Here is a 15,125-nt window from a genome sequence, read left to right as displayed (position 1 = left end):
GATGATGGGAGCTTACACGTCTTTAAAGGCCTGGGATGTACTCGCTGTTGTGCTGAGCACTTTGCATGGACCATCTCATTAATCTCACAGCAGCCTGTGGGGCAGCTACTGTTATTAAATCCACTCCAAAGATGAGGAAACTGAAGCTCAGAGAGGTTAGATAACCTTCCAGAGGACACCAGCGAGTGAGGAGAGGAACTGAGATTCATGCCCAGGCAGGCTGGCCCCAGTCTAGGCTCTGAGCCTCCAGCCCCACAGGCTGGGTCTGCACTTCCGCTCATGGGCACGTGCCCTGCCCGTGGGGAGAGCTGCTAAGCCAAACCACAGTCAGTGGCTAAGTGAGTATGGAATCTGATGGTGGGTAGCGGGGCATCGGATGAGGTGGGTGATATTAATCACAGAAGCATCCCACTCTAAAACTTGATGTTATGAGTACACCTTCAGCACAGGCCAGGCACTCGAGTTCCTGGCCCAGAGTCCCCTTCTTTCCCCTGGGGAAAACCAAGAACACATTGCTTGGCTTTGCTAAGTCTTGCTCCTCTCTTCCCTGGATTTCCCTAGCTTTACACACGCACACTGGTGATGACCACATTCTCTTTTGGATATGTTAATCTTGTGAACCAGATGAAACAAAGTCTTTGCTCATTTCTGCTCTGAACTATTATATTTGTTTTAGAGTTTAACCCTCAGAAGACTGCCTTATTTCTCAGAATCCACGTTCCACCAGGGCCTCTCACTGCAGCCCAGAATTTCTTTCCACCTTTGAAGCCCCCAGGTGATTCTGTATGGCCACCTCTCTTGACACCCAGGTAGCAGATATGAGGAGCCTTAAATGGTCTGGAGTCTCCATGGTTTCTTTTTTTTTTTTGAATGCACTCTCAGAGGGAGGTTGGATAACTTTGCGCCCAGTTTTCATTCATCTCAGAAGCTGCTGTTTGGCTTTTGTGCAGGAGAATCTCTCCTGGTCAACTTCCATGTAACCTGCAGTGCTTAACCTCAGCTCTCCATCCCTGCAGAAATCTCCATCCACCACATGCTGGGCCCACGCTGCTAGCAAGCCTTCTGCGGGCATTCCTGTTGGATTTTTAATATATCATCTAACCACCAATCCTAATACCATCAGATAAGAGAGGTTCTGCTGCATTGTGCTTGTTTTAAAAAAAATTGCAAATGCTACCAACCTGGAGTTAAGTCCAGCCTTAGGAAGACAGAATAATCACCCAAGGAAGCCAGGCATGCCTGCAGCCACTAAGATCCTCAGACGCTATGTGCTGTAGGAGCACCAGAGAGGGGATTATATGAGCTTGTGTGGGTGCAGAAGTCTTCCTTGAGGTGAGATTCCTGGTGGACCTTTGTTATGGGTTGAGTGACGTCCCCCTGCCAAATTCATACGTTGAAGTCGTCAAAGTGTCCACCGTCTAAGAATATAATCCCAGTCAGCAGTCAACTGAGTGCTTCCAGAGGCTTCTCATGCTTTGTTTTGTTTGTAATCCTCACCTCCCCTCCTGCATGGAGCTCCTCTCATTCCCATTTTACAGACAAGAAGACTGAGGCTTTGAAAGATGAATGTGGCCAAAGTCTGAATAGTTACCATTCAGTGTCCCAAGTGCTCTCACTAGAGCCTGCCACGCTGCCTTGGGAGCTGGGGACTGACTTTTCAAAGCAGTGCAGGCTGGGGGAAGGACAGAACAGTAGCTGAGCTGCTTCTTGAAGGACTCAGCAGGCAAAGCAGAAGGGACAGGAGTTCCTGAAGCAGGAACACATGTGCGGAAGCACCCGGGTGTAAAAGAGTACAGTTAGGGGTGTGCATCCTTTGTTTAATTCTAGAGTTTAAGAGGCTTTCAAGGTCATGATGGGAGATGCAGCTGTGGAGAGAGACAGGGGCAAGATTATAAAGAACTTTGAATGGCACCCTAAAAAGCACAACTTCTGGAAGCAATAGGGAGCCGTGGAAGGTTGTTAAGCAGGGGAGAGAGTATCTGACAGATCACAGAGCAGTAGAAGTGAGCCATATTGTCAGTGCCCTGGGTGATGGGGGTGAAGAGCCTGGATGGGGTGAGCTGAGAAGTTTCCTGGAGGCAGGACCCTCTGTTGGAAAGGAGGAGCCTGCTGGGCCCAAAGCCCTAGTGAAGGCAGCATGCTGAGAAGGAAAGGCAGTCTGTCATGAACAGAGAACATCATACCCGGAACATTTTAGCCTCAGTCCAAGTTTTCCCTGTACCCACCTCAGCATGGGGAACTGAAAAAGAAACAGCTAAGAAACTGTCTAGTTTATTAAAACAGCTGAGTTCCTGTCTCTCTCAGGCTTTCTAGCCAGGACTTTACTGCTATTTTCAGATGTTCCAGAATTCTCTGTTCAGGCATTCCCCACACCCCTCTGAAGAGTGAGCCTGTTTCCTGCCTCTCCGGCCATGGCCAACCCCTCTCAGCTTCCTTTCCGACCTCAAGGCCAGTTTCTGATGGGAGTCTGAGGGACCCCAGGTGTCAGAGTCCCCTCTTCTCCCTGGGTCTAGATTCCACAGAGAGTCACTTAGAACTCGGTATTATTCTTCCCTTGAAGAAAAGAAAGTCTAGATTCTTTCTTTGGCTGGGTTTTCCACCATGACTAGTTTTCATTAGCTTTTCAAGTGGAAAATAAATTCCCCTCAGTGGAAAGTCGCCACTTGTGTGCAGAGAGTCATTGTTCATTTAATATTTTTTGTGCTGAATGACCCAAGCCCCAGCCTGCTGCTCTGGCCAGGGCCCTGAAGGAGTCTGTTTGAGAAACCTTCCTGTCCGGCACTGTCTAAAGAGCTGGTGGCCTCTTGTTAAAACTTTGGGGTTGATGAAACCGGGGGAACATAAGCAGTGTGCTCTCCACTGCCCAGCTGTGGAGCGCGGAGCCCCTGCCCAGCCTTTTCCTTCCAGTCCAAGTCTCAGTTCACCTAGTGGAGAAGCTTCTCAAAGGTTCCCCTGCCTCCCAGCCTTCCTCACCATGGAGCTAAAAAGTGAGGAAAAGAGAAGACTAAACCAGGAAAGGAATCCAGCGGATCAAACTCCAAGGCAAGCTGCCTTATGGAGCCAGAGGGGGCCCACCTGGGCACAGTTCTGCTTCTCAGGGGCTGAGCCCACGAGGCTCTGCGCTCCCAGGCCAGCCCTAGGGCCCTGAGTGGCAGGTGAGGATGCAGATAAGAAGAGGAGAGACAGGCAAGAATTAGAGACTGAGAAAGAAGGTGGGGAGACTGAAACGGAGAGAGAGGTAGAGCCCAGAGAGACAGGAAGTGGAGAGAAATGGCCAGCAGGGGCCCACGTTACTCGGGATTCCTTTGCCAGCTGGATTCCCCGTCCAAGGGGATGAGGAAAATTTAAGTCTCTACCAGGAAAATTCAAGCCTGGAGATAATTTGAGCTTTCCTGGGACTCTGCCAGCCATCTCCAGGGTTTTGTTCAAATTTTCCACCTACTTCCCTTGCATGTGAATACTTCACCTCCGTCTTAGAAACCCCATCCTCAAGACCGGCTTTTTTCAACTCTTGGTTATTCAGCAGGGTTTGTGGATGGAGATGCATGGGATAAGGGGTTTATAGGGACTGGCTGGAGCTGTACCCCTTCTCCCTCACCCCTACTCACCTACCCACATACACTCTTGTGCAGAAGGCACAAGATGCTGGGGGGTGGCGAGGGGAGGGGGATGCTTAGGGAATCAGGTATTGGGTTGTTCTGCTTTGACCCGCAGTGAAGTACTAGGTATCCACAGGGCCCCAGGACACATCCGCCACTGCTCAGAATGACAGCACCTCGTCAGAGTAATTCAGGAATTTTTCCTACTTTATTGTGCAAATTTAGAACCCAATCACACAATACACAATATATGGGTATATATATATATTTTAAGTTCACAGTCTTCTTTCTCCTAATCCCACCTTTTCGAGGACTACTATTTTGATATGTACATTGATTTTTTTTATTGCTTATAAAAAACACATTGATCTACTGGCTTTTTATCCCTAGACAAAATGGGGACACACAATATTCCTAAATTTGCTGTTAAAAAAAATTGCCAATATTTGCTGGGAATTGTTCCAGCTCATGAGGTATGGAGCAGACCCATTCTTTTTTAACAGCTGTGTTGCATTCCACTGCATGGATGTCCCGTTGTCCCCTCTGTCCTTTCAGGCTGCTATAACAAAACTATCACAGGCTGGGTGGCTTGTAAACAATGGAAATTTAATGCTCCCAGTCCGGGAGGCTGGGAGGTCCAAGATCAAGGCACTGGCAGGTTCAGTGACTGAGCGTGCTTCCTGCTTCACAGATGGCCCTCTTCCCATGGTGTCCTCACGTGGCAGGAGGGTGAGGGAGCTCTCTAGGGTTTCTTTTAGGAGAGCACTAATCCTGTTCATGAGGGCTCCACCCCCATGACCTGATCACCTCCCCAAAGGCCCACCTTCAATTATCACGGTGAAGGTTAGTTTTCAAAATCTGGGGACACAAACATTCAGTCTAATGATTTTAAAAACCTGTCTCCTAGGGAGACTACCATGCTCAGTGGTAGAGAGCATGCTTAGTATGCACGAGGTCCTAGGTTCAATCCCCAGTGCCTCCATTAAAAAAGCAAAATAAGAAAGGAAAAAATTAAATTAAATAAATAATATAAAACCCAGTCTCTTGTTGATGGACATTCAAGTTGTTTCAATGTTGGGTTTAGTTGTTGAGTGAACCTGAGTTTCCACATGTGTTAAATGGTTTTAAAAAATGCGTAAGTACTACGATAACCGTGGTACTTCGCCTTGAAGGAAAAAACAAGAAATACACAGAACAGAGATTCTCAAATTTTTTGCTCTCGAGACCCCTTTACACTCTTAAGGTATTTTGAAGAACCCCAAAGGCCTTGTGTTTATGTGGTTTATCTCTATTGATATTTCCCATAGTCAAAATTGAAACTGAGAACTATTTAGCAAACAAGAACCCAGAAGTACCTAGTCCATCAGGATGGTGATGTCATCACATGTCACGCAGCCTCTGGAAAGCCCCACCACACACGTGAGAGAATGAAAGGGAAAAAGGCAAATAACATTGTGATATTCTCTTGTGAACATAGTTTTGACCTTGTGGGTCTCCTGAAGGCGTCCAGGGGATTCCTGAGCATCCCCAGAACACACGTTGAGAACAGCTGATCTAGTCTGGAACGAGGCAGGGTTTCCAGACGGCTTGTGCAGAGGATGGAAAGGGGGTAGGAGGCGAGGTCATGTGAATGGGAAGTCAAGTACAGTGGGGAAAGGCGGATGGATGCAGTGAGAACAGCGGAGGGACCCCCACCATGCCCGCCTGACCCGGGACAGTGTGTGGCCTTGCCGCTCAGCAACACGCAGCTGCTCCCAGATGTGCCTCCCGGCCTGTCCCCCGGGCCCTGCAGCAGTGAGGCCGAGGCTCTGCAGGTCATTCCCGGCTCGGAAGCAGGAACGAGCAGTTGTTTAAAAGCAGCTTCGCTGCCGGCCAAGCCAGGGACGGCGAAGCCCGACCCCGCGATGCTCCCGCAGATCCAACGTGAGTGGCAGCCAGTTTAATAAGGCTTATTTAAAAACAAAAACAAATCAGCTTACTCTCTGTGTGTAATGCGTTGTGTTAGCCTTAATCCTCCGTGGTCAGTCAGCACCCGGTGGTTGTGCCGGCTGTCGCCATCCCCGCAGACATGAAGGTTACGTCCCTTTCCCAGTGACGAGGAGCAGAAGTCCAATAATGCATTCAGTGTGGTGAAGACTTAATCCCAAATATCATTTTTCTTCATCTGAGGAAAGTTAACCCGCTGAAGATTCAATTCAACAAACACTTTCTTCGAATTGAGGTCATCCTTTACTTAATTGTAACATTGCCGCTTCTCGCAGGAGTTCTGACCGACTCCCAGGTCAAGGCTTCCTGATGGGTTTTATTCATCAGGTTTTCTGGTCCCCTCCTGGAAAGCGGAGCCAGGATGGAGCGGGGATTGACAGTGTGCTCCCACGGATGCCAGGCCGAGCTCCCAGAACACGCAGGCATTTATGGATCAGGAGGGGGTGGTTACAGGCATGGGGTGTCAAATGACTCACCCCTTTGGGAATGCTAGGAGACTGGAGGGGCCTCCTATGCAGGGGGGGCTCCTAGGCCATGTGGGAGAAATGACAGGAGGGCTATGGAGCCTGAAAGGAGGCCCCTGCACACCAGACTAGGGCACTGTGGCAGTCAAAGCTCTTGCCACGGCCACAGGCAGCCTCTGGAAGGGGATTACCAGAAAATTAGGAGAAAAGCAGGCAGCCACCTGTTAAAGAGAAAAACCAAAGGCCCCAAATGGCGTCACCTGCACTAAAATCCATGCCACCCGACCTGATTTACTACCTGACCTAACTGTAGTTTTGACCTTCCCCAGGAAGGTAATGGTAATTGGCCAGTCTGGAATTTTCTGGTCAGCATCAATGAGGTAATCTGTGGTGGGGGAGGGGCATGCGTGCCTTCCCCCACGTAGGAATGAAGAGATAATCTGCATGATAGCCCTTCATTCTTCCCCCAAAAGAAGGTGAACTGGCTGAAACAAACCTTTCTTTTCTTTTGCTAGTAGCTTCTTTGCCCCACCCTCCTCCTGCCTTTAAGAACCTTCCATTTGGTAAAATTCCTCCCAGTGAGCGCCCTTCTTATTCAGTGAGATGCCGCAGAATTCCTGAATCACTGAGTAAAGCCAATCAGATCTTCACATTTACTCAGTTGAATTTTGTTTTTTAGCCCACTTAAAGCTAGGCCCAGGGGGAGGTGGCCACTCTGAGGAGAGCAGGTGCCCGGCCTGCAGGGAGAGCTGCTGTTTTGGAGCAGGGTGGGCAGGAGGCTGTTTCCCGTCTGAGGGTTCTTTAGCCTTCTGGCCCCCTCCAGGCTCTGCCATTACATCCATAAACCCCGTGGTTACAACAACTCTGTCTCCTCTCAACACAACAGACAATTCACCAATCCACTGGCCCCTCTGCTCCCAACTGCTGCAGCAACACATCCCAGGCCAGCCTTGGGCCTCTTTTTATCCCTGAGGAAAATAGCCAAGTCTGCCCTTTGGGTCCAGAACAAGCTCTGAATTTTAATTCTGAACTTAATTCCATACGGGTTGAGCCAGGAGCCATTTGGAGATGGATTAGCAGCCGCGCGGCTAAGCCCAGCCCCTGGGCAAGGCTCCCTGTGACTCAGCTAGTGCTTTCAGAATGACCCCTCTGGGCCAGTTCACCATCTTTTCAGGGTGACTGCCCACCCAGGAGCAGGACTCAACAACATGATGGGGAGGCACCCAGAGGGGGAGGACACAACAGAATTAAGAGGTCTAATACAGTGACCACAGGTTCCTGGGGTGGAGGTTTTCCTTCTCATGGCCCCTGACGGACACCAACGCATGCCAACACTAGGAGAACGAAAGGGAGTCTGAGGAATGGGGGCTGGTATTAGTTAGGGTTCTCCAGAAAAACAGAACCAACAGGAGATAGACATGGATAGTCTGAAGGTCTGAGAACCAGGAGAGCTGATGGTGTCAGTTCCAGTCCAAAAACCAGCAGAGTCAAGACCCAAGAAGAGCTGATGTGTCAGTTCATGTCCAAAGGCTGGCTGTTCCAGCTCAACAGCCAGGCAAAAGGAATGCTGTCTTACTTACAGAAGGGCCAGCCTTTTTGTTCTGTTCATGCCATCAACTGCTTAGATGAGGCTCACCCTCAGTAAGGAGGGCAATCATCTTTAATTAATTTGAGACATTTCTTCTTTTGTAATATAAGCATTTGACTTTTAAAAACAGTATTTCCCTGTAAACATTAGCTACACCTAACTGTCTTGCAGGTGTCCCAGCCTGAGGCCAGAGCAAGTGCAAAGCCAGGTGTGTCAGAGTGACCACAGAAGTAAAGCAGGACCCTGAGGAGGACCCCTGGGAGGGGCTCAGGGTAAGAGGATATGTGAAATATGTACAGTCTGGGCCATAATTAATTAATATATAAATCCAAAATAGGCCATTACCTTCTATCTCTAACTAAACAAAATTACTCATGGGGACATTTCATCTTAGGAATAAACATTGTAGCACAAATCATTTATTCAGTCCCTCTGATAATTATCAACTCATTTGTGGAGTGATTTTTTTCCTTTGTCTGGCTACCACTAGGTAGGAGGCCCCTGTCTGAGCCATAGTTGACTGGGGGACTGCATCAAATTCTCCCAAGGCCATCCCTATCAGAGTGATAGTCTCTAGGTCCCTAGCACCTGGCATTCCTTTGCAGCCAGTGAAGTGTGGCCCAGTGCCCACACATCATGGCTAGGAACGCACACACCTACCGCGTGGTCTGGAGTCAGAGAGTCTCTGTGACAGTGGCTGCCTGCCTTGCCACGTGCTCCATTGTGCCCACCAGCACTGGCTGCTCTGGAGCAGTGGGCAGGCAGGGCACTTACCCACACTGTCCCCATCCACTGAGTGCCAGCGAGGGCTGCCAGCATCCTCTCCAGCATCTGGCCTCCTGGTAACCTCTGGGCTTGATGGTTTGTAGTCTCATGAACGCATACTTTTTTACCATCTGGCATGAGAGGATTTCAATATTTTAATCACAGTGACGATTTCCCAGTGTGCCCCCACCAAATAACAACCCTGAGTTGGAAGGACCTGGGGGCATAAGGAAGCAGGTGGAGATAGTAGGGGACCAGCTAACTAGGGGTTTCCCTGCTGGCTAGACAGGAGCAGCAGAAGGAGGCAGCCTGGGAATCTAGGATGAAGGCCCCCAGTGTCACTGTGGAGATGGGGCATGAGCTGGAAAGAGATGCTAGAAGTACAGGTTCTGCTGTGAATATCTTCTGAACTCTGAGCACTTAACCACCCGATGGTAAGAATCAAGTGTGCGGTGCTGGGCATATATACATATAATGTCCCATGCTCACACCATGCCAGCCCCACGGGAGGCATTCCCCTAGTGGTTTTCTTTAAATTTCCCCCTACATCTCTCTAAAGAACATCATTATCTTGAAGTTTGCATGAGGGTAGTAAAGCTCAGAGAGTTTGGATTTACTTATTCATTCATCCCACAGATGAACATACGAAGTACTGTACCAAAGCACTGGGTAAGAACTGACCCAAACAGACATGGGCCCTGACGTCCCGGAGCTTACAGTCTGGTGAGCAAGGCCACGTTAAATAAATGAGCCCACAAATAAATATACAAATACACATCACCATAAAATACATTAAAAAGATGGGGGGCCAAGGGCAGCGTGAGAGTAAATGACATGGGGACCTATATAGACAGACCACTCAGGGAGAACTTCAGTCTGCAGGAGCCTGCACTTACCCAGCCAGGGAGTGGCCGACCAGGATTCTAACCCACAGCCTTGTTCTTCCCACCAGTTCCCCATCACTAAGCAAATGTGAAGGGACCAGCTGATCGATTTCCCTTTTGAGAGTCAGTCTACATGTTGTGGACGTATCTTAGACCGCTGTGGCCCAGATTCTCTTTCTACTTTCCCACCGTCCATCCTCCTCCCTCAGTGTATGAGGTTGGGATAAGTCAGCCATGGGAGGCTGGTGAGGGGACCCTTTAAAAAGTGCTGAACATAGCAGTAAAGATGCTTTGAGGCCCATTCCTGACTCTGCTGCTTACCAAGGATAAGTCACAGACACTTGGCTTTCCCCAGCCTCTAAGGGGTCATGGTAATGATCATGGTTGCCTTTTCCTGAGCACCTACCACATGTCGGGAGCTGAATAGCTGCTTGTAATGAGCATTGTCCTCTGTGGTTGACTGAATTATCAACCCGGATTCTTCACTCCTCCCTGCACTCATGCTCTTGCCATGGACCAGTTGTGGGCAGACTGTGCTTCCTGATCCTTCTCACAGGGCTCAGCCACGTGACTTACTTTAGACAATAGGATATTAGTAGATAAGCTGCAAGCAGGGACTTGCTTGAGCAGTCTTTTCTTGTGTCTCTGCCATTGCTGGGAGAAGAGATTCCCCCAGGCAGATGTTGCCATTCAGCTTGGGCCCTCAGTGATTCATGGAATAGACTGGGGTCAGCCTATGAACTTGAAACAGGGCTGCCCAGCCATCAACTGGCCCTAGCCGACCCTAAGAAACATTAGAAATAAATATTTTATTGTTGGATGTCCCTGAGATGTGGTGGTTGATTATTACACAGCAGTAGCTATCTGATACAGTATTTCACAACTCTCTGAGGTAAGTATTATTCTCTACCACTTTACAGATGGAGAACTGGAATCGAGGTTTATGCTTTGGCCTGTGTCATAAAATTAGCACGTGGCAGAGTTGGGATTTAAATCTAGGACTTTCTGGGGCTGAACTCCAAAACATAGGTATTGGCATTGCTTCAGTAAAACCTTTGCATTAATGCTGATCCTATAATGATGTAAATTTGGTTGTGATGTAATGGACAGCTGGTCCCTAGAGCCTGAAGCTGCCCAGTTACACGAGCTTATCCCAGTTGTTTTATAAACTTACCAGTGATGCCACCCCATTTCATGTGTGTGAATTTTCAGTTGCTATTTAACGGCATTGCAGCAGGTCGTCTTGTATTATAATTAGCTAGAGATCAAGAGAAATTTTTAGAATAAAACTTTAGTGTCTGGGAAAGAGAGAAAGAGGAATGAAGGAGAGGGATTGTGTTGAAGAAGATAAAAATCCCAGCGAGGAAAAGAAAGGAAAAATGATGACTCTTATTCATTCCAAGGGGCTGGAGTGGAGCTGTCGCTTCAGCCAAGAGATCAGTGAGTAGTAGGCTCTTGTGGTTACCATCAGGCACGTGACAACGGTGACTTGATCCAGGGTGAAAGGGTTAAGGGAGCCCCTGGAGAAGGAAAGCACGTGATGCGACCAAGTGCCCTGAAGCCCCGCTGTGAGGAAACTGGACGTCCTCCAGTTAAGCTCAAGGACGTCCTCCAGAGTCTTTCTCCCCATCCAAAGTTACGAGCCACAGAACACGACTCTGGGTCAGAGCCAGTTTCCAGTTAACTGAACACCTCATGCCTTTTCCAGCCTGGGGAGGGGGTCCCCAGAGGAGCTGGAGGAGGGGTCACCAGCAGGATCCTGTGTCCTTACAGCAGGAGGGCAGCTCCGCAGTCAGTCCTCCTCACTCTCCCCACGTCCCCCCACGTCCCCGCTCCATATGGGCCCACTGCAGCCTCCAGTGGAGGAAGGACTGCAGACCTCAGTCAAGGCTAGAGAGATTCTTAGAGCGGCGTCTGGTTTTGCTGGAGGCCATGTTGGGGGTGGAGAATGACGTGTAGGGATCCAGGGTTGAACTGCTTTGGGTCAGAGATGAGTCTTCCATCTTCAGCACGTGAACTGAAAGCCAGGAGGGGGTTGATCTGTCTGCCAAAGGATGCACCAAACCTCCAGGCTCAGCTTTGAAGGAAGGCCTGGGGACAGGGATCAGAAGCCCTTGGCCTGTGTTGGGCTGTCTCTAGTGGCAGCAGGCATCTTCTTCCTGCTGCCTTAAAGCTCATTTCCGCGGACTTGGGGAAAATAAAGGACAACCATGTGGGTCACCGAAATACACCACAACCACAGCTTTGCTGCCTCCAGTGTTGTCAGACTGGGTCCAGAGGCCAGTTCTGCCAGGAGTGGGGTATGCCTTTCCCTGCTTAAGCATCTGGGTCATGGCTTTGCTAAGTGTTTGTTTCTGAGCCCACTGACTTAAGCAGTGACTAAGCTTGGAAGTCATAAAACCTGATACTAAACCTGTCAGTGAGGCTGTCAGCTGGGCCAGCGTGCAGACCCTGGGTCTTCTGCAGCGAGGCAAGGCCTCTTGCTTCCAGCTCCTCCAAGTGCCCCAGGCAGGCCCTGTGTGATGTGCACGGAAATCCACAGGCTCCCAAGGTCCTTTCTGTTGGGCCAGAAGGTCCAGCTGGGATCCACCTCCGATGCAGAGCAGGACTGAGCCTGGGTAGAAAGATGGGCCAAGGTCAGTGTGACCACGTGCCCTGGGCTTGGTCATCCGCTAAAGCCCTTTCTGAAACTATGGGCAAGGAGCCCTGGGATCTGATGGAGGGGGCTGTCTCCCTGGGGATTTCCAACTCAGCTCATTGCAACCTTCTGCTTCCTGTGCATGGTTTTCCCACACGGTGGCCCTGAAACCTACGGTCTGAAGAGCTTGACCTCAGCTCAGCCATGTGACTTGGGCAGGAAACATCCTCTAAGCCTCAATTTTTTCAGCTATAAAATGGGTATAATAGTACCACCTACCCTGCCTGTCCCACGGGCATCTGGCAAGGCTCAAGTGGAATAATATATTCAGATGATTTGAAAAAGGGCAAAGTGCCACATAACCATGAAGAATAACAAGTCTTGAGTTCAACCCACAGCCCTTTACCAAGTGCCGTCTTCATGCCAGATGATGCCTGGGCCCCAGAGATGCAGAGATGAGGGAGAGGGATACAGTTCCTGCCCCCGTGGACTCAGCACTCTGCTGGGTGCTTAGAAGAGACAAAAATGTACCCTAACAGTAGCACTAACAACAACAGTGACAATAGTTCATTCCCTGAGCACTTACTGTGGCCCAGACTTGAGCTAAATACCTCATATGCATGTAACCCTTGAACAGTTACACAAGGAGGGCATTGCTATTTCCACTTTGCCGAGGAGGAGACTGAGGCTCGGTGGGGTGCAGTCATTTCCCCAAGAGATTTCAAAATCGCTCCTTACCAGGTGTGTGTCTTCTTTCCTGGACTTATCTAACATGCACGTGTTTTACATAGTTTCCTTTTACAACCTTTAGCAGCAGAACTAAAGAGCTTGGTGCTTTAGTGCATCAGTTTATAAAGAGACGTGTGCAGAAGTTCTCTGTAGAGCGCAGGTCTGGAAGCATCTCACCTGTCCTTCTGCTCAGACTGAACCCATCTCCCAGACAGGTGAGCAGCCTCTCTGTCCAGCTGGCCCATGGGTGATGGTCCCAGCAGGCCCTGGCCCAACCTCCTGCTTTATTTGAAAACAAAAAGACAGGCCCAAGCCAGGCCTCCTTGTCCTGCTGTGGAACCCTGGGCACGTTCTCTCACTGAGCTAGTGTTCTCTGTGACACCTGCCTTGAGGTGCTTTCACGGAGATGGCAGAGAAGATGCTGATACAGAGCCCAGGGGTCCTAGGAAGCCTTCACCCCTGGCTCTTCCCCTCTCCTCGACCTGCCCTCCTTCCTGCCTTCTCTCTTCCATGTTGGTTCCCAGGCTGTCAAGGAAGAGGCTGCCCTCAGCCTTCCCAGCAGGCCAGTCTCCTGCCCTGGAACCTCCTCCCACTTGCTCGAGGGCTCTGCCCAGCAGAGATTGGTGTTTTTTTAATTTGTTAGGGTGGAAGGATTGTGGTGACTGGCTTTACACTCAGGAAGGTGAGGAGACTCCTCCGTAACACAAGATGACTCAGGATGTGGCTCTAAACAGATGTCTGAGCCAAACATCATCCATTCAGTCAACGAGCCCTTCATGGGCTCCTGGTGATTTGAAGGCTCAGGGAGCATGGAGATAAACCCTTCCCCGGAGGGCTCGCAAGGCCAGAGGAAACATGCTCACATCCCTGCCATGAAGGGAGCCAAAGGTGACGCTGGAGATTCCTGCAGGGAAGAGAAGAGATCAGGCCCTGCTTCCAGGATGTAAGAATTAAAGAGTGAGTTCGGAGGGAACCAGGCAGAGGGAGAAGGAAGAGCAATGGCGGGGAGGCATTCAGGGAACCACCAGGGATTCAGCGTTGGGGAGCAGAGGGGACACCCCTGGTACTCACTGGGCAGTGCAGAGGAGCAGGCAGAGGGGCACCCACTGGGGAGGAGGTGGGGCAGATCCTGGAGGACTCTGAGCGAGGGGAAGCCCGGGACTCAGGGACACAGCATGACCAGATTCATGCAGCGTGGACAAGGGGAGAGGCTAGAGGCCTTGAAGCTTGAGAGCCAGTTAGGACGGGTCTGACCTGGAAGGTCATTGTGTTCAGCTGCCTGTTTCCATTTCACTTGCTCCAGGATAAGGATTCGCTTTTCGAGGGGTAGGGTTCAATGAATATTCCTCCCAGTATTTCACGAGAACCTTACAGGATCGTGTGCACACACACACATAGCCAGTGCCAAGACTGCCAATAGCAACCCCAGAATCCATCCTTGGAGCCTCCTTAGGGTGGGCGTTCTATGCTGCCTTCTTCTCAGGACAGGATGGCTCCCCCAGCTGGAGGACTGGGCCTATTGCTGACGCCACCTCCAGGCGACTCAACAGTCATCACCACATTAATTTTCGGAGTTGTTTCTTTGATTCTCTTCTTCCCCCTGAGCCAACTTTAAAACAAGCATTTTCCATTTTCCCAAATCACTGTGACTCCAAAGAAAATGATAAGAAAGCTAATATGTAAGCTTCTTGCTCCTGGAGAAATTGAAAACTTTGACTATTTTTCCTTTGTTTCTGCTGTATCTAATTCAGTTGTTCTTAAGCTTGGAGTATATAGGAAATCTCTCATGGTGTCTGTTAAAATACCAATCCTTGGGTCTCACCTGGAGATGTTCTAGTCCCACAGGTCTGGAGTGGAGCCCAGGCATTTTAAGTTGCCCTGGTGGTTAGAGACCCCACTGAGAAAACTGAAGTTTAGCCTCCCCATGAGTCACAGAAGTATTGAGCTGAAGGAGCCTTTCCTGCCCCCGCCCCCTCATTGTCTTCTTTCCTTGTGTGACCTCAGCTCATGATTGCATCATTGGAGGCATCTGATGAGCCAGGAAAGAAGAAATTTCCTACCGCCCCCTCATTGTCTTCTTTCCTTGTGTGACCTCAGCTCATGATTGCATCATTGGAGGCATCTGATGAGCCAGGAAAGAAGAAATTTCCTAATTGGACAGTAACTCAGCCAGAATCCCAGCCTCCATGTATAGGGAGATATGAAGGGACGAGGCAGATGTTGTTGGCTGCTTCGTCAATGGTCATCCCCCTTCCCTGGTCCACCCTTCCATGTTCTTTCTTGCTAAATAGAACCCTAGTCCTGTTCAGAAATCAGGTGACATGTGTTTCACAGCAGGCTGGTCCCCCAGCCCCAGGAAGGAATCTTGATTGGTTTAAATGAGGGGTTTTCAATTCTGGCTGTACATTCAAGTATCTGGAGATATTTTAAAGATACCTATGAATGGATCCCAACTGAGATCAGTTAAAGCAG

General features: G+C 49.7%; 1 long non-coding RNA gene across 2 annotated transcripts in view; it reads left to right on the top strand.

Moving 5' to 3' along the window:
- LOC107033187 (uncharacterized) overlaps positions 1 to 15,125 on the top strand; it is a 53,132-nt gene that overhangs the window by 18,000 nt on the left and 20,007 nt on the right. For both annotated transcript variants that reach the window (XR_012077615.1, XR_012077614.1), the window contains exon 3: positions 7,809 to 7,909. This is a non-coding gene — a long non-coding RNA (uncharacterized lncRNA). The remainder of the gene's footprint in view (positions 1 to 7,808; positions 7,910 to 15,125) is intronic.

This window comes from Vicugna pacos, chromosome 11, assembly GCF_048564905.1.
Source record: "Vicugna pacos chromosome 11, VicPac4, whole genome shotgun sequence".
In the NCBI taxonomy this organism is placed as follows: Eukaryota; Metazoa; Chordata; class Mammalia; order Artiodactyla; family Camelidae; genus Vicugna; species Vicugna pacos.
The sequence above is the reverse complement of the archived record's forward strand: the minus strand, read 5'-3'. Positions and strand labels throughout refer to the sequence as shown.